The 21,097-nt window shown below is 34.4% G+C and overlaps 1 long non-coding RNA gene across 1 annotated transcript in view; it reads left to right on the top strand.

Annotated features, from left to right (window-relative positions):
• LOC137487534 (uncharacterized) overlaps positions 1-21,097 on the top strand; it is a 318,479-nt gene that overhangs the window by 259,344 nt on the left and 38,038 nt on the right. The window contains exon 4 of the long non-coding RNA XR_012389916.1: positions 7,753-7,899. This is a non-coding gene — a long non-coding RNA (uncharacterized lncRNA). The remainder of the gene's footprint in view (positions 1-7,752; positions 7,900-21,097) is intronic.

Here is a 21,097-nt window from a genome sequence, read left to right as displayed (position 1 = left end):
CATTTAAATGTTACCCTTGTCTTCAACAGTGTTTTTTTTCTTAGCCCTAATGATATGTAGCATGTCAAAGTGTCATACTGTAGGTGTCTTCTTTACTTTACTTTTTCTTTACTTTACTTTACTTTACTTTACTTTACTAAATGCATAATGGCCCTATTACATTTGTTGTTACACTTATAATCATGTTTTCTTTATAATACATTTGTTGATTGTTTTGAATCAGTGCTTATTTATTTATTTATTTATTGCTTCTGTAGATTAAACACATGACATTCTGACGAATGTATCACACAATGCAATATTAGGTTTTTATGCCACAGGATAGCTTTGTGTAAGGAACAATGTACTTTCATTATATTTAGACCTGTTTCAAGATAATATCTAACAATGGCACTAAAAGTTTCCATACCTATTATCTAATTTAGTGTAAATATAGTTTTAAAAAGCATTCATGGCGTTAATAATATAATAACATACGCAATATAGACATATAAGCATTAATAATATAATGGATATTTACAGGATGGCATCATTTAAATTCCATGCAAAAAGTCTCTTTAAATATACTTTCACATCTCAGTATTTTTTGCTGAGTTTCATCATTTGTTGATAAAATATGTGAGAAGTATAAGTAAATAAAAAAAATGAAAAAAATGTGTAAACAGTTACAAAAGCATTATTGAACATTGCACATGCACAGCTGGTGTGGACCTTGAAAGCAAACGACTTCGACATAGTAAGTGTGGGTAATTGACAGGCACAGAATGACTCCTGTTTGAAGTGGTCCTGCTTGCCGGGCAGCTCATTCTACTTGTTTGTCATGTAGCTTGCGATCGATGGTCAGGCAGACCTCAGGGGAGATCTGGGCTGCAGGGCAGGGATGCAACAGAGCCCCTTTTGTTATGTTTCCTGGGCCTGGTACCACAAGCCAGGGTCCTGGAGGGTACCGAGGGGAAAAAGGATGAACTGGACAAGAAATGGAATAAATTTCCTGTTTTTCTTTTCAATGGGCAACCACCCTGGCTTAAGATTTAACACTCACTCCAAACCACCAGCACAAGAGCAATCCCTCACTATCTGACATTCTTAGTACTCTTAGTTCTGGTACCTTCCATAAATGCATTTGCTCTTTCCGGCTCTCAAGATTCTTCATCACACCCATGACTATGCCGGCTCTTATTGTAATGGCAGAAAGAGTCATTTATTATATACTTCACTGAAGTGATGACATCATTGCACTCAATTACACATGGACAAATAGATGGAGAAGCTCTTCCTTTGATTGTACAGTGCTGTTTAACCTGATTTTAAAGTGCTACATTGTAAAAATATAATAAAAGTGATATTTATAGAGATAAATATTATTGAGATTTAAAACTCACTTAAATGCAAATATGTAATCAGTCAATCAAAGGTAATTATTAAAAATGTCTGGGTACAACAGACATGAGAATTCAGGAGCAGTTTATTAAGAGAATTGTCTGACAGACAAAAGGTAGGGATGGCTGACATAAAACTGACATTCCAACACATTGTTGAGTTCCCGAAGTACAAGTGTTTCGTAACACTGCACCAAAGCATGATCTGAAACATTCAGGTCACTTGATTAAGGTGATTACAAACACCCAGGTCACATGACTGAAGTGTTTCGAAACACCAAGTCATGTGACTAAAGTTAATCTAAAGCATCAGTTATTTCAGCAGCATTTCGAGAGCTGGTGAATCTGCGTTTGATTGACAGGATTGTAAAAAAAAATGTCAAGATGCCTAGTGGATTGTTTGTGTGAAGCTTCGCTTTGCCCACCACTAGCAAAAGGTCAAAACAAGGGCCGGGGCATGCAGATAATCCAAAAGTGTAGTCAGAGTATAGGCAAATGGTTGTGACAGTCGGCAAAACAACAAAACAAAGCAAAGGTAAATACACAGTAAGACAAAACAAGGAAAATGCTTTGTTATGTTAACTTACAGTTTACAAGACTTTGTAAAGCGCGTGTGAAAGAGGTGTCTTTATAGTCCTAGTAAAAAGTCCATCATGAGCTTCAAGTGTGTATGTGTAATCAGGGGAGATCAGGAACTGGTGTGTGAGTGCAAAGACCTCTGGAAGTTGTGTGTCTTATAGTGGCAGATGTGTTGTTCTCCAGTGATCTGCACAAGCTAGATCACTGGTGATCATGACAAAAATCTTGGAACAGCAAAAACAATTTAGTTGGAGCAATATTCTCCCTTGATAAGGCAATGTAATGTCAAGTTATGAATAAACACAAATCCAGGTAGTATTATATTTATATTTTAGATTTTTAATGTTGAAACCAAGTAATGTTTTGAATTTTACAGTGTATCATATGATTACTTTCTAATTAAATTATTTATTTTTAATTATATTTGTCACATCTGTCTACATTTAATATCCCATAGGAAAGCTAGACTTGTTATACCAATGACAAAATAAAATGACAAACTTAAAAACCTGCACATTGCGTAATATTTATATTATATTATATTATATTATATTATATTATATTATATTATATTATATTATATTATATTATATTATATTAAATTATATTATATTATATTATATTATATTATATTATATTATATTACATTATATTATATTATATTATATTTTATACAACAGTTTGGTCTGGTTCTCGAATCTGATTGGCTTATAACTGTGCGATATTCTGCCAGTAACAGCACTTGACCAACCTTCACCCTTTACCTATGTGTATAACTACGCCCACATACTGCAACAAGCTGAGGACACTCTACAGTTTGACAAAAATTGCTGCTGTTGGACATCTGTACTTTTGAGGCTTTTTTCTGAATGTAGTTGTTTAGATTGCAACTATGCAGCTCATTTGTATAAATAGGATAGTGCCTATTTTAAATATTCATAAATTCTGAGAGACAGCACATTGGCGGCCATTAGCCTGTCATTGAACAGACCAAAGACTTAGTCCAACCACAAAATGGCGACAGAGACCCTTAAGATAATAAGCCCTCAGAAGAAAAAAAAGCATAATTTAAACAGGTTAGTGATATGCTAAGTCAATCTCTCTCTTTTGAATGTTTTAGTGCTGTATTTATACCGATTTATACCATATAATTGTAGTGTATTGAGTGTAAGATGGGACTCACATATCGGGAATGTGTGTTGTGTTAGCAGAAAGAAAAAAGAAATGCCCGCATGTGTTTAGCGTTTTCCTCATCACAAAAACAGAAGCAATCTGGTAGTGTTTGCGCTGCTTCTTTTCATGGTCAATTATTGGGATATCCCGATTGCAACACAGAAATGCTGTAGACTGTAATAGACTGTAATGAGATATCTGTAGACTAGTGGCATTTCATACGGTTTAGCCTTATAATCTTTAAATGTCAGCAAAATCACCTGTTTTTGGCACCCCTTTAGACATTACGCTAGAGAATCATTCAAATACCAGCTCTAAAGTGACGTTGGTGAGTTAGCAACGGTTTCTGTTAGTAAAATTTATAACTACTCTAAGATTTGCCAACAGTTACATTTAACAATTGTACTAGTGTTTTTATTTATTTATTTATTTATTTTTTTTTAAAGAAGGATGTACTTGATAAGAATTTGTTTCCCCAAGTTTTTGCATATACCGACAGCCAAATTTCTTAGCTTTCAAGATTCTTAATAAACAGTTTTGGGATACTGCAGAGAGCAAAAGTAACCCTGCTGTGACATCTTGTGTGGCAGCAGGAAACAAACAGCAATTACACGAATACTATAATTGTGCAGACATGCATAGCGAGGGAACGTCCCCCTGTTGTATTCTTCAGGAGCTGACCTGTTTCTGCCGGAGATGATGAGCAGCCTCTCCCTTCAGCACTAACACTCATTCGCTTCAAAACGGCTCAGATGAGAGACTCTGGATTCACACTCATCTGCGATAAGGCTGCCTTGGGAGAAAGTTAATCATGAGAAATGATAATAAAGATTTAAATGAGTTGGTGTACCGGGATCACACTGGAACACCTTGTGAATAAAATAGTTTCTAATTACTATTAGCACCAATCCAGGTTAGTCCAGTTCACCCAGGGTGCGATTCAATAATCACAGACTCTCAAAACATTTTGCCTTGAAATTATAAGTTGAAGTTACTTTATAAAATATGATTATATAATAGTGCATGCATAACTTCACCGAATATTAGGTGCATCCCAAATCGTATACTTATACACTATTCTGCGCCATTTTGTATAAATAATGTACATAGTGCATTCACACTAAAAGCTCTAAAAATAATAAGTGCACTTTAACTACCCGGATGATGCACTTATTCAACTCATAGTGGAAGGGGCGGAGCTATCGGGCCCACGTGTTGGATAACTTATGTTGCATTGTGAAAGCAGTATTTTCCTATTAAATTGGATTATAGTGCCTCCCGATGGTGAATGTTTTTATACTCCTGGCAGGTATAATTTGGTAGTTTGCTCATTTATTTCATTAATTTGGCAACCGTCAAAACACATTAGTGTTTCATTTGGGATGACACTACATGCATATACTATGCTGTTGAGTGTGTAAGTGGATAAGTATACAGTGCATAGTGTGCCATTAGGGACGCAGCTATTGTTTGGTCATTGACAAACCTTGATCAAAGTGCATGATACATATTGTTTTTGTGTGTGTGTGTGTGTATATATATATATATATATATATATATATATATATATATATATATATATATATATATATATATATATATATATATAAAAATATTTACTTATATCTTTTGAAACATTCAAATACATGAAGGGAATACATTGTGCAGTCATCAGGTTTTATAATGAACCACAAATTATAGTACGTAGTCATTGACGTAACCTAAAACATTTCCTCTTGCAGGACAACTTTGGTGAACCTTTTTGACTGACATCAAAAATGTAAACGTTTTTCCCACCTAGCCGAAAGGGAATATTCTGCACATGTTGTGCTTATAATGCCTTGCCTTGTGGTACCATCGTAGAGAGGCTATACGTCACCTTCCAAAACCTTTTCATTCAATGTTTCACACTGGTGGAATGATCTTGCCTTTACCACACGGACTGTGGATTCACTGGTACCTTTCATTCGTCTACTAAAAACCCATCTTTTTTCGAGAGCACCTTAACCCAGATTAATAAAACCAACACCACCTGTAGAATCATTTTCTCTCTCTCTCTCCTTCCCTTTCTCTTCAAAAAAATTGTAAAAAAAAAAAAATGTAAGATGTCCATAATTGTAAGTTACTTCGGACAAAAGCGTCTGCTTAATGATTAAATATAAATGTGTAAATGCAATGGAGTTCGGGGTTGATTAACAACTGTAGTTATATAGTACAATCAACACAGTGATTGTAGTGTTTATGATCGCTTGGGCAAGAAAACTACCTGTCAGATATGATGATGGAAATGTATTTCCATAACACGGTGTAAGCAGTAGACCAATGAGAACAGAGTGGGCTCTTAGAAAGGAGGGGTTTAGAAAGAACATACACTACTGGTCAAAAGTTTGGGGTCAGTAGGATTTCTTAAATATTTTAAAATAAGCTTCTCCTGCTCACCAAGGCTGCATTTATTTAATAAAAAATACAGTGACAATTGTAAAATTGTGAAATGTTATTGCACTATAAAATAGCTGTTCCAAAGTAATTTATCATGAATTAAAAAATATATATTCTAGTGATTTTAATGATGATTTTTAGCTTCATTACTCCAGTTTTCAGTCACATATTCCTTTAGAAATCAATGTAATATTAATGATTATTATTATTATTATTATTATTATTATTATTATTATTATTATTAATGGTAATAGTAATAAAAGCAATAATGACCAGAGTAATATTTTTTTGAAACTACATACAATAAGAAAACAGTTATTTCAAATTGTAATAAATAATTAACAATTTAACAGTTATTTTACATTTAATAAATGCCACCTTCTGTCTTTAGGATGAGACGTTAAACCGAGGTCCTGACTGTCTGTGGTCATTAAAAATCCCATGGCACTTCTTGCAAAGAATAGGGGTTTAACTAGTCAAAAGTCACTCCCAGTCAAAGTCACTCCATCGGCCCTTACCGATCATGGCCTCCCAATCATACCCATCCACTGAATTGACTCTATCACTGTCTCTTCACTGCCCCAATAGCTGGTGTGTGGTGAGCGCACTGGCACATTTGGCCTGTGGCTGCCGTCGCATTATCCAAGTGGATGCTGCACACTTGTGGTGGTGTGGAGAGACCCTCTCTCAGGATTGTAAAGGTGCTTTGGGTGTATGGCCATACACAATAAATACACTATATAAACACATTACATTACATTACACCTTGATGGACAGAATAATTTTCTTAAAAAAACTTACCCCAAACACTTTTGACCGGTACTGTATCTTCAACCAAATCAAATAAATAATTTGAAAACTGTGTGATTTTAAATATAAGAAAATGAAAGTGTTTTTAAAAGAATTTTAGAAGTGAATTAAAGGGTTTTCCATCACCGATATGTGTGTTTGTAGAAGATTTCCAAAACAAAATGAGGAACCTGTTAAATAGAATAATGGGGACCATTTAAAGGGAAAACCAAGACAGTTTACAATAAGAATGTCTCCATATATACCCAATGCCTGTAGTGTGTAAGATTAGCACAAGTACCTTTTTATGTACAAAATAGACATCATATAAAATGATCATTGAACAATACCTGTTTGTTCTTGTAGGACAACTTTGGTAAACTTTTTTTGATCCTCTTCAAATGTTGACTACTGTAAGTAAAAACATACCTATAGAAAAGTCTTGCTCCTGTTAAGGTTTAACTTGAACATGAGCCCAAATTAATTTTGTTAAATTTAATTTATTATTTTTCTTTTCAGCTTAGTGCCTTTATTAATCAGGGGTTGTCATAGCGGAATGAACCGTCAACTTATCCAACATATGTTTTACATAGCGGATACCCTTCCAGCTGCATCTCAGCACTGGGAAACACCCATACACTCACATTCACACACATACACTATGGTCAATTTAGCTTGCCCAATTCACTTATAGCGCATGTCTTTGGACTGTGGGGGAAACCGGAGCATCTGGCGGAAAACCATGCCAACACAGAGAGAACATGCAAACCCCACACAGAAAAGCCAACTGACTCAGGTGAGACTCGAACCAGCTGCCTTCTTGCTGTGAGGTGTTAGTGCTATCCACTGCGCCAATGCGACACCTATTTTAAATATATATTATAAGGAAATGAAAGTGTATATTTGAAATATATTACATTTTATATCCATGTACACATATTGTAGTAGACAAAGAGAGAAATCTGCTAAATGGCTGTGGAGTATAGGCATAGCACAAGTATGATTTCAATGCACAAAACTTATCATCTTCATTTGATTATAAGATAAACTTAACTCAATGTTTTTGGTGATGGTCTGAAGTTGTGTTTTTAGATAAATATGCAAATTGTGTTGTGTTCCACCAATTTATAATTCGAACAGCAGCTCCAGATGGCCGTAAGATGCTTAAAGTTCTCTGCACAGCACAGTAGGGTGACCTTTATTTATCAAGGTAATGAAACCACATGGCCTTTCCTAATCATGACATGGCTAGGTGGTTTGTTCATATGGCAACTATCCAAGCCGAAAAAAAGAAAGAAAGAAAGCAAAAGAAAATGTGCAGTCAGTAATTTGCCCTTGGGATGATGTGATTGTGTGGTGAAAGGTATAATCTTACACAGGAACTTGTTTGCAGGTCACAAGTGTGATCAAAAGCTCCTGCAATGGTATTAAAAGACTCTGGGGAGCCATCGGAGGAGAGACCGCACTTCCATTTGACATTCCTCACAAGGGGATTACATCTGAGTGTCACCGCCAGAGGAGAGGAAAACATAAGATGATGGTAAGTCTAAATGCTTTAAGCTGAGGGAAGGGAACAATTGCCAGACAGAGACCAAATAAAAAGCTCATTTTCTCCTCACTGTGGTGTGTACACATAATGTCAGCACGGACAAGGAAATAATGGGGCCGATGCTCTGAATTGCATTTGAAGCATCTCCAATATCGCTTTGGGGTATCGCAATCATAGAGAGGAGAAGAAGAAAAAGATTCTTTGACAGGCTGTAAAAGTAAGAGAAGCAACAAGAAAAGAGAAAACGAACAAGCAGACTTGAGCTGGCATAAAAATAAGGCAAAATAAATCGCGCTGATATAGCATATGACACCTTCAGCAGACACCTGCCATGCATGTTTAAATAATTTACCAAATGTCATCACGCAGGCTTTAAAACACAGAGTGCTCCTGTAATAGGAACTCCCCCCTCTGGTGACAGGTGCCTCTGTGAACAAGACACCCGCATTTCTCTGTGTATATCCAAGCAGGCATCTTTAATGAATAATATATTGCCACATCACAGGCTGTAAGAGTGACTGAAGAGTTTCAAGTATTATCCGCATTTCTATAATGCTTGATTCACATTGGTCAATCATGACATCCAGTGGTCAGACCTTTCATTGGGAGGACTGTCAAATAAAAGTACTCATGAAGAGATTTTAAATATTCATTTAGTTTTTGAAGCAGCTTCATGTGAAATGTAATGTTAATGTTCGTAAGATCTTTTTTTGCAGATTAGAGCTGGACAACAATATCATTTACATTTTACATTTTGACATTATACAGTATGTAATGTGTTTTGTTTCATGTAAGCATACATGATAATGGAATGTTACAAATTTATTGTTATTTAAGGCTTTGTGTTATTACAATATACATTAATATTTTATTTTTATTAAAGTTTTACATGAAATGTATTCCATATATATATATATATATATATATATATATATATATATATATATATATATATATATATATATATATATATATATATATATATATATATATATATATATATATATATATATTCATTAAAAAGTATATATAGTGAAAGTAATTAAGGAGTTTTTCTCAGGAATTGTAATTTACTAAGTAGTTTTAAAAATGTGTACTTTTACTTTTCCTTGAGTACATTTTTAGTGTAGTATCGATACTTTTAATACTAGATTAATGTGATTTTTATTCTTTCTAAATAATATTGTTTAGTTCTGCTTACATTCTAAATGTTGTATCAACCTCTTTCACTTGATCAATAAAAAAGGCAGACACACAAGTGCACTTTCAAATCTATTAATACTGATCAACGTGTATAAAAGTGGGATTGTGTGTAAATTAATATTAACGTCACACATACTGTAGTGTTACTTATTTTATTTTACTTAAATATTGAAACACTTTGAATGTAAAATTCCACATTAACTTGAGCTGTTTTCCCACGCTAAAAGTCTCTGTTTCACTGATGCAGTGGTGTTGCTTTTTTAAATATATGGTCATATTTGCTATAACTTTGCATGAGCACATCAAGTTTAGCTGGAGAAAGAAATGGTGACTCGTAATGTCTTTGCTCCATTGATAATGCCATTTTTATAGTTGCGGTGTGCACGCTTAACTCTGAGTTGGTCTACTCAAAGTTGATTAACCTAACTCAGATCCTCCGTGTTTTTAATCTCTCGGTAAAACAACTCAGAGTTTAAGTTTAAACTCTGAGTTGGTTAAACCTCCTTACTGAAACAGGTCCCAGGTGTTTCAGGATTTGGTTGCCATACCTGACGAATAAATGTCAGTAATAACATCAATTTATTGATATTAGATATTGGCGCAACGTTGGATTTTGGTCACCTTCTAACACAAACTAAAATCAACCAAATATCAACGTCATGTGATGTCATTATTGGACATCAAAATAACGTTGTCCTTAGATGCTGACTAGACGTCTTATGACGCTGTGAGCCTAAACTAAATGCACCACAGAATGTTACGTTTACACACATGCACAGATTACATGTAAATGCATCAGTTTTTCCCGCGTAATACTCAAAACTCACTACTCTTGAGTACTTTTGAAATGTCTACTTTTTACTCTTACTTTAAGTAATATTTACGACAGATACATTTACTCAATTTACTCAAAGCACAATAATTTTAGGCAAGTAATGGTACTATTACTTAAGTATGAGTTTTCAGTACTCTTTTCACCACTGGGAATAGCACACATCACATCAAATAAATATAAGCAGTGTACATATGTTTGGCAATAAACAAAGTTATGTTTTTCACATTATATTGTAATTGTATGTTTTAGCAATAAAGGATGACTATAAATGCTGCTTTAATGAAGTTTGACAGATCACAGCACATGCAAGTGTATCCAATTCTTCTTTCTTAACTTCTTGTTATAGCGTGAAATAAAAAAGGAATGTCTCATGTTTCATGTAATTAGCAAAAGATCTCATTAAACAGATTTTAAATATGTTTGCCTTTCAGCTGCAACCCAGTACTAGGAAACACCTTTACACTTTCACATTCACACACGCACCCATACACCACAGCCAATTTAGTTAATCCAATTAATCTATAACGCATGTTTTTAGACTGTGGGGGAAACCGGAGGAAAAGTAGAACAGATCAAATAAATAAATACATTCAGCCTATTGAAATTTGATTGGTTGGGTTGGGCAAAACAGTACAAACGTTACATACTCTTAATCAATATTTTCAGCTGAAATTTATTATATTGTAAAACATGCATTTGAACATTTCAAGAGCTTCATGATCATGTCATTTGGTCTATGACAGCTAATGGGCATGATTGTCTGCATTGCAAGGGAAAGATTAGAGTTGCTGGATTTACAACGTAAACTAATCGACTTCTCACTAAGTACTTTAAGTGGGAAACAAAGTGGCTGCTTAACTGTGACAACAATTAAGTAAACATTCTAATTTTATAAATAGTGTATATCTCTTTTTAGAAACAAACATCATCAGATTGTATAACATGATTATCATCGTCTTCCATAGACATCAGTGCATATTTTACAAATCATAAATGTTTTATTTTACTTGTACATGTGTGCATTCCAATGCAATCTCACGGCAATTCATAACTTTTTTTGATTTAGTGGCTAATTTATATGAATTCGTACAATCTAATTCGTACAATATAGTACAATTTGTAATACCCAGTGACTGTTGGGTTTAAGGGTAGGATTGGGTGCCAAGCCTCCTTTTTAAAACCGTACACTTTTGTATGACTAAACTCGATTGAATTCTCTCTGACTAAGTGCCAGCCATCATAGAACAGACACAAATTGTTGCTGTGGCAATGGGTGTAGTAGTATGGAAATATCTAAGAATCTAATCTAAAATAAACATCTAAGAATCTAAAAATCTAAGCGATTAGCCGTTTACAATACGCTAGGACAACTAGCCAATGACAACACATTTCATTTTTCAGAAGGCAGGCCTTAATCCCAGAACTAACCATGCTGTTTGTGCCAGACTGGGAAGCAAGGTATTGTTGTAATGTAAATTATTATAAGTATAATGTTGTTTTGTTTTGTATCTTTGCACCACCAAGCTTAAGAGCATGCTCTAGTACACCCCAAACAATATCAAGATTTTGTAAAAGAACACAATACAATCCCCTTAAGAATATATAATTAAAAATTATGTCAATATACTGTATGTACTGTAGGTGGATACATATTTTATTTTATAAATCCTGGCCAGAACTTCTGTGTTAAGGTTACTGATTATTGCTAATTATAATATATTCCACTAATTAGAAGTATTATGAAAATGACAAAGAGTTTGTTAGTTATTTTAACAGTTGTTTGGAGGAGTCTGTGATTATAACACTTCAGTATGTGAGTTTGAGACATGGTGTGTGCTATTTTTAATTTAGATTTTTTTCTTCCCCTCAGATCAATGTTATGGTACATTATGTGTGCAGTTTAACAGTTAACACCTTCATGTTGCATCTGTGCTTAAGTGTGAAGTCAATTTTGACCTCAACACTTAACTTGTTGTTTTCATGCTCTATATATAGCTTATTGCTGAAGAATTCTAGGCTTTAAAAAACAAGCCAATGTGTAGTTTAATAAAATATGCAGAGCTATTTAAAATGATCAGCAAATGTACACGTTGGCCATAATTTATTGAAGAGACTGTAAAATTCCATGAATTGGTTTGTTTACTTTCTGCTTGCCAGTGGCCAGCATGTACAAGTACTGTGAATTACATCATTCTGAAATACAGTTTTCATAATAGTTCAAACAGAAGCAGATAAAATGTCTCCAGCTTCACAGTAAGCAAGTGATTGAACATGAAACAACAATAAAAAATACATAGCCTTAAATATAGCATTTCTCACACTAAAATCTACCACACATAAGTAGTAAAAACAGCTAATTTCTGATTCTGTCAACATGAGATAAAATTTAATGTTTGTCATTGACAGCTTTTGAAACTGAAAAAAAGAAGTGTATTCATAACCTGCACCCAATTCTATTAGCATCATATTTTGCTTTGCAGTTGCCTCATATTTGATTTGTGCCCTGTTTTACTAAAGAAAATGTCTACTAGCATCATATAAATGAATGTAGCCATATTTAATTTCCCCAGGTTCCTGTGATGACACATAATAAACAATTTAGAAGTGACTACCATCCTATGAAGGACACCTTCTGATGAGTTTTGATAGTTTTGAATATAAGCACGTAAACACAAATCTTGCAGACAGATGTTTACAGTACACAGAATACTCTGGAGATATGCAAGCCACACAAGAGATCCTTTTCAGCCCAAGGATGTCATCTAAAACATATTTTGCATGCATATTTATGCACTATGCATATGCAACTCTAAATTTTAATAGTCAAAGAAATGCCAAACGTTTTGATTTCTGCAGGAGTCACAGCTGTATGGACCTTGATGCATTCAGTTGTTCTCGACTGGATGCCTAAAGTCATTATGGAATCTAAAAGAGAATCAGTATGTTTACGGTTTTCTTTCTGCCCTGGTGCTTCAGTTTAGACACCAGGGGAAAGGGAGAATCACATCTTTGCATGCTGTCACAGGGATTACTCTGCTCATTTGTAAACAGACTTTCATAATAGCGCTAATTAAGCATCCCGGTCAACGTACGGCGCATGCCATTCAAAACAAACAGAATTAGCCGTCCATGAAACTAAACGCTGTGGCCTCGTTAAATTTACGGAGACGGGAGCCGGTAGAAGGAGAAGGTGAGCTCCCAGCGGACTGCGCTACTGATTAACTTCAGGAGGGGTGTTCGCTTTTTTCCAGAGCCAGTCAATAAGCGGCGGCTGTTTTCGAAGTCAACGAAGCAGCGGCAGTCTGTAAACAGTTATTGTCAGTTGAGCGTATGCACATCTTTTCCTTGTGATTTGCTTAACGCACTGTTTGCGATAAGCGCTATGTGTTAAATTTAGCGAGGAACGCTCCCCATCCTACCCTCTAATTTGCTTTGTTAAACCTGTTTGGAAATGGTTTGAAAAAGGAATGCGCGAGGCATGAGGTAAGGTGAAATTTTAGTGAGCGAACATTTCACATTTTCTCCCTCCCGTCCATTCTCTTTTCAGTAAATAGAAAATGTGTTTACTGCAAACTAGTTGCAAGGCTGTAAGCGTAGTGGGAAATCATTTTTTGAGTGAATTCTGCCAGTTTATGGTTGCTGTTGGCTGTAATTGTTCCAAAAAGATGTCGAATTGAATCCCATTGAAACCAGGAAGCAGTTCTTTCTATGTTGTCCAAATGCTGATGACTCTCTGGTTTGAGTAATGCCAGTTGTGAAGCTACATAAGGGCCAGGGTGACTTTGGTACACTTGCACACATCTGCTGATTCACACAACCAAATGAGACACATTTGAGCATTTTTTGTATAAAAGAAGAACTCCTGCATGGAGATCGTGATGGACAAGCACTTGTATAGCAATTGTGTGCTTCTATTCGATGGTCATTGTTAAATGCAAGTCTGCAAGTCTGCCAGTCTGCGTAATCAATCCAATCCAACATGCTCCATGTTTGCAGCCTGTTATGGAATGACTGGTCATTGGCTGGTTTATTTATTTTTACTCATAGCTCTGACTTTGAGGATAGCTTCATGTGAAATTCCTGTGTCTTTATGTTGTTTTTTAGACATAAAGCATAGACAGCTATGCATTTTGAGTTTCTTGTGGGGCAGAATGAACATCTACTTTTCTGTCCTCTTCCTGTACACTTAACATTAAGCTAATAAGCTCTACTCATGTTTGCAAAGTCTAATTCTGATATTGATTGGTGATAACATTCCTGTGTGTCTGCATGCTGCTTGCTTACAGTTGCAACATCATCGTATATATTTGCATATATTGATGCGATAGGATGCGACTCGGATCTCTTCGCGAGGACCATTTGCATAATCACATGTGATTGGATAGGATGCTGAAATTGTAACGAAAACCATTTGATTGAACACATTTTCTTCACTTACTGTTAAGAGAGTGAGAGGCTGTGCTGGGTCGATCATGTTTAAAAGCTGTCTCAATATATTTATTTTACTCCAGTATTTTTATTTTTAAATTCGTTTAGTCTATATTGGACCTTTGTTTGGTCCAGGTATGGACCTCTATTAGAATATACTACTGCACTAAACCCACTCACCAGTTCCAGTTCCTATGGCTAACTTCCAGACACTTTCAAATGTCATTGTAAAATAATAATAAAAAAGTTTTTTTAGCAAAGCATGTTTGTGGAATAATATCTTTAGATCAAATGTCATGTCATGTTTAAACTTGTTTTAATTGAAAACAGCTCATTTAGATAATTATGTATATAGGCTACTAATGTTGCTAATATAGTTTTACTTGTAATGTGTGGGGTCTATACATCAGCATAACAGCAGAATCTAATGGGCTGATCAAATTTTAAGGAGTGACTGACAGCTTTTTCTAGCCCTCCTTTAATAATTATTTTATTTACTGGAATGCATTTGCATTTTTTTTTCTTATTTTGTTCTGATTCCAATTCCCAGTGTTTGTCAAAAACAAACTGTCTCTCCACACCACCACCAGTGTGCAGCACCCACTTGGATGATGTGACGGCAGCCACAGGACAACGGCATCAGTGCGCTTTACCACACACCAGCTATTGGTGGAGTGGAGAGACAGTGATAGAGCCAATTCGATGGAAAGGGATGATTTGGAGACCATGATCATAAGACAGATAGAGGGACTTTGGCCAGGACACCGGGTTTTCACCCCTGCTCTTTCACGAGAAGTGGAACACTATAGGAAAATGTTGTGATTCATAAGTCATGCCAAAAATTCTTTTGTTACCTAAACTTTTTAAAAGAGGCTAGCATGTTTCAAGATTTATAGAACATGTTGCTTTATTTAATACAGTTTATGGTAATGTAAATACAAATTCATCAATATTTAAATTTGATGTAATTCAAAATAAGGAAAACGCACGTTGTATGTTTAAATTTTCAGTTCATATCGATTGACTTGAAATTTGTCCTGGATGTTGGAAACAACCAAAGAAATCCATATCTGCAAAGAAAAATCTAATTAGTTTACAAATTAGGTTATGCAACGGTGTAGTATTAGCATTGATAGAGGGGTTGTGTCCCCACCAATATCTACAGATAAAAATGTCCTCACTAATAAATTAATCTTTGTCTAAAAAATCTAATAAAATAATTTTTGTCTAAGTTGTCCAGTCAGCCTTACTGTGCAAGACTCAGGTGAGACATGGACATAAGCAGCTACATTTCAAAAGAAAAGTGTCAGTCACTTCAGGTTCGCTACAAGTCTATTATGAAAAAAAAAAAAAAAAAAAAAAACATGACTTATTCAATACTTATTTTCCCTGCTCTATAAGTTAACTCATTTTTTTTAAAAAGCAGAATTTAGTTTCCTGTATTTTTCTTTTCTTTTCTTTTCGTTTTTTTTTTTTTTTTCTTTTTTTTTTTTTAATCTCATGTATAGTAAAAGTATGTCCTCCTTATTTCACCTAGATCTATTCACTTAAAAATTCTGGCCTTGCCACTGGCATCTGAGTGAAGCTTAAGTGCAGCACACTGGACATATAAGGTTAAGTGTACAACACTTGAAAACACTCAACACTTCGTCTCCAGACACTATCGCAGTATCTTCATCAAATCTAACTTTCACAACATGACCTAAAGCAAAAACAAGGTGTAGCACATATCTTTTAATCTCATCTATCGCACACGCACGCACTCACAAACACCGCTGGTGACATTTTTTTGACACTTTTAACATAATTATTCATTTATCATTGCTTGAATCTCGGTGATGCAATTGGGCGAAATGCTTTAAAATGAAAAGAATCAAAGCAGTTGAAGATGTCAGTCAGAGCGAGGTAGAAAGAGTGGCTTTGTCATTACAGAGATGTGCCTGGAACTTTTCACCTTTGAGGAATCAATCAATGATTGAAGTAACTGACATGACGAAAGTTCTGATACTTTGACTGAATTTTTAAAGCTAAAGGAAAGGTCTCAGCAACATCAACAAAATTAATAATAAAGTCTCTCACCTTATCGGATTTTGACCACAAAGAATGACATCTCACATGTCTTTTTGTAAATCTTAGAAGACGTAGATCAAATATGAGAGGGAGAAAAAAAAGGTCTTTCATGAAAATTGTATTACTTTCCAGTTCCATCTTATTCACTGGATATGAAGGTAATCATGTTCCAATGAATGTACAATCTCATTTTTGGTTTTCATTTTGTTATTAACCTTAAAGAAGAAAATGTTTATATTGATCATTAATTATTCTTTTAAATGTGGAACTTTGTGGAACTTGTCATGAAATATATCAGATATTAGAAGTACATTTATTTGCGAATACTTTAAAATAATGGTCCATTAGTTCATGTTAGTTACTGTATTTAATATCATGAACCAGTAGGATCAGTCTTGTACAGTACTGTATACTCATAGTTCAACATTGACTAAAACATTATTAAAATTTTTAATATTGTAAAAATAATAAAATTGTAAGTTGTGCTTGTTAACAATGGTGATATGTCAGTTAACACCAGTGTTGGGGGTAAGACATTACAAGTATTGAAAGCTATGTAAAATTATTACTCTTCAGGGGTATATAATAAATAAATGTGAACTACTTAGCTTTATAAAAAATAAATTGCTAAGTTAAAATAAATGTAGGTGTCACGGTGGTGCAGTGGGTAGCACAATCACCTTACAGCAAGAGAGTCACTGGTTAGAGCCTTGGCTGGGTCAGTTGGCATTTCTGTGTGGAGTTTCCATGTTCTCCGGTTTAACTCACATGCTCCGGTTTCCCCCACAAGCCAAAAGAGGTGGTATAGGTCAATTAGGTAAGCTAAATTGTCTGTAGTGTATGTGTGAGAATGAGTGTGTATGGATGGAAAGGCATCCGTTGTGTAAAACATATGCTGGATAAGTTGGTGGTTCATTCCTCTGTGGCAACCCCAGAATAATAAAGAGACTAAGCCGAAAAGAAAATTAATGAATGAATGAATGAAATCAGTGTAATCATGCACTCAATAAAAGAATTTGGTCTTCATGAGAAAAAAAAAAAAAAAGCTTGCAGAGTTTTACATTTCTGATATGAAAGTATTATTTTATTATTATTATTTTTTAAATAAATTACATTATTTTAAATGCATCAAAGACAAAAATGAAGGTGTAGGTTATCCAGTGTGTTGTTAATTGCAGAACTCTTCTATTTAAAGAAGAAGAAGAAGAATAAACCTACAAGTTTAAATCAGACCAGAAAGCTTTAGTCCGGGAAAAAAAAAAGTTTTGCAAAAGTAACCTAACTCATTACTTACCATAAAAAGTAACTAAGTAATGCAACTATTAACATTTTTTGGAGAGTAACTTAATATTGTAATCCTTTACGTTCAGAAGTTTCATTTTTTTTTATTTATTTTTTTATTTTATTTACTCTAATTTTTTCTCGCGAGTGCTATTTGCACCTGCTGTTCTCATGTAAACCCACCAGAGGCCGCTGTCGACTGACTGACTGAATGACAACCAATTGTATTGATTGACTCATCCACCCACTTTCCTAAACCCAACCAACATTTTTCAAAATCAATCCAGAAAAAAGAAAAGCCCTCATCTGGTTTTAACCACATTTTCAGATTTTACCACATTCTTACCCTGTTATTTACTTGTTTATTTAATTATTTTGGCTTCTGTTTTTGTCTTACCTGATCTCTGAAGCAGTTCCTCACCAGACTTGAACCCCTTCATCATGATTAACTCCTATCTACTTCTCAGGTCCGCCAACGTACATGGTGAGCTAACAGGACAAACTGCTAACCGGTCAGCTGGTAAGCGAGAAAAGCAACAGCGCCATACCCCCCGTAGCGTTCGTTTTAAAAATGAAATCAGTCATACGTACTTCTGGCTACATAATTCAGTACATTTCATGGTGTATTACCCTTTTTTTTTTTTTTTTTTTTTTTAAGATGGGTATCAAAAATAAATGCAAAAGTATTGTATTATTATGTATTATTGTGAAATTAAATATATATTTATATTTTCAGTTTTAATATTTTTTAAATGGCGTTTATTCATGTCACAGCAAAGCTGTATTTTCACCAGCAATCATTTCAGGCTTTAGTCTGACATTATCTTTCAGAGGTTTTTGTGGAACCTCTAATACATTCTTTTAGGATGAAAAGAGCATCATTTATTTAAAATCCAAATATCCTGAACTATAATGAACATCCATAATGTCACTTATGATCAACATAATGCATACAAGTAAATACAACCTTTGATTTACAACAGGAAAGGCCACCATTCTTCAGAACCTGGCTATTCTAGACATGTTGTTTTGCTGTATGCTTGATTTTATGCACCTCATGGTAATAGGTGTAACACATATCCAAACCTCCTTTATTTACAGTATGCAGAGTCCACATGCTGTCCATCTATTGCATAATACTAGCTTGATGTGTTGCACAGAGCCTCATGCTGAAGCTGTTTGCTGCAGTGTGTTCTGTCCTTCTCCCAGGAGTTGTGATGTATTATAGGACTTGAGATTCTCTCTTAAGGCACATATGTAGGACGTTTTATCTGAGCTCTCTTTTTTATCAGGAACTGGTACCGCTATCTGTGATAGAGGCACATCTTTAACTGCCTGCCTCTGATTACGTCTCGGGTTGCCATAGAAACAGCAAAGCGTTGAAATGGGAGAACAATGGCGTTGAATGCCAATAAGGGGAGTCAGTAAAAAGGAGACGTGCTTCACGCTTTTGCTGCATGCCAATCTACATCACAGACTGCAGAATCCTACATCTGTCCTACTGATTAGAAGACAGGGACTTTGATACGTGGGCAGGGAATAGATCATCCATACGGCTTGTTTTTTTTAAATTTCTTTTATGTCTGATTGTGTTTCAGTTACATAAATGTAATGGCATAATCTGCTTCAATGTATTTAATGAAATACCCTTAAAAGCTCCTCAGATCTTTGTGGCAAAGGAGACTCCGATTCTTGGGGGAAAGACAGACATTTAAAGAGGAGTTCTTTTCTCGTGAAATGAAAAGGATAAACGGTTCACCTTGAAGCGAGACGATGCCACATAATGATGTGTGTTTGGTAGATTCTTACTGTGGGAGATTAAAGTCACCCTGACCAAAGTGACTTTTAATGTAAAAGGATATGTGTCAGACATGTCTCTGCCATACATTACAGCAAGCTCCAGACAAAAATAAATGACAGAAATGCCATAAAAGAAAACATTTGGGAGCCCAGTGGCTTTTAGTAATAATTATGGCCGCTTGATAAATATAGCCGTTCATAAGCGTTCAATTTATTACATTAGGAAATGTCAGAAAAATAAATGGCGATTCAGTTTGGAGCTCAGTAATGACTCAAAATGATTCATGTCATTTCAAGTGAAAGTGATGCTGAGAGTAGGAACCAACTGCTGATGTTTTCTTACAAACATACTATATTAAGTTGGGGAAAATAACATTGTCAAATGATTTAGTCCCACTTTATGGTTGATTAAATACCTGCATGTAATTACATCTGCAATTCATTTCTGTAATTACATTAAACATGACACTGTTGAACATTCCCTTAACCTACCTATACCACCAAACCAAACCCTAACCCTACATGATTATGCATTGAAGAACACTTATGGTGCTCTTGAACACAGTGAGTACATTGTATTTATATTTTGATGCAAGTACCTAGTAGTTAAGGTCACTTCATATAAGTAGGACCAATTATTTTTTACAAATCTTTAATATTCAATGATGTTTTTTAAAATAATTGATCTCGGTTTATATTAATTACACTTTGAAATAAATGTACCAAAACATGGTATGGTACCTTTTCAAGAAGTTCAAAGGGAACATTTTTATACATTTTAGTGACTAATATGTACATTTTACATTCAAATATATGTATTTTAAGATATCAAAATACATACACTGAGTCACCATCTGCTTTAGTCCAATTTCTGAGAGTGCTTTATTATAGACATTGCCAATAATCTCATTGACAGATTTTTTAAAATTAATTTTATTTTTTGTGAAGAAATAATTATAACATTTATGGGAGTCATGTACGCAACTTTGATAACTAATATGCTGGTGACTTGCAATGTACAGAAGTAGCACAGATGCAAAAAAAATTCTAGAACAACACCAGCATTCTACAACTACCCCTGCCTGCCTGAGATGCTGGATTGTTCCACAATCTTAAATATGATGTTTTTTTTTTTTTTATATATTTTAATATATATATATATATATATATATATATATATATATATATATATATATATATATATATATATATATATATATTTTTTTTTTTTTTTTTTTTTTTTTTCATTACCTTTTTGGCTAAATCCCTTAATCTGGGACCACCACAGCAGAATGAACCGCCAATTTATCCAGCATATGTTTTACGCCACGGATGTCCTTCTAGCTGCCACCCATTACTGGGAAACATCCATACACACTTTTTCACGCTCATACGCTATGGACAATTTAGCCTACTCAATTCACATATACCACATGTCTTTGGACTTGTGAGGAAAACCTGAGCACCTTGAGAAAATCCACGTGCACAATTTAATTTAATTTAATTTAATTTAATTTTATTTTATTTTATTTAATTTTATTTTATTTTATTTTATTTTATTTTATTTTATTT

Source organism: Danio rerio, chromosome 14 (genome assembly GCF_049306965.1).
Source record: "Danio rerio strain Tuebingen ecotype United States chromosome 14, GRCz12tu, whole genome shotgun sequence".
Classification (NCBI taxonomy): Eukaryota; Metazoa; Chordata; class Actinopteri; order Cypriniformes; family Danionidae; genus Danio; species Danio rerio.
This window is presented reverse-complemented; position numbering and strand designations above follow the sequence as displayed.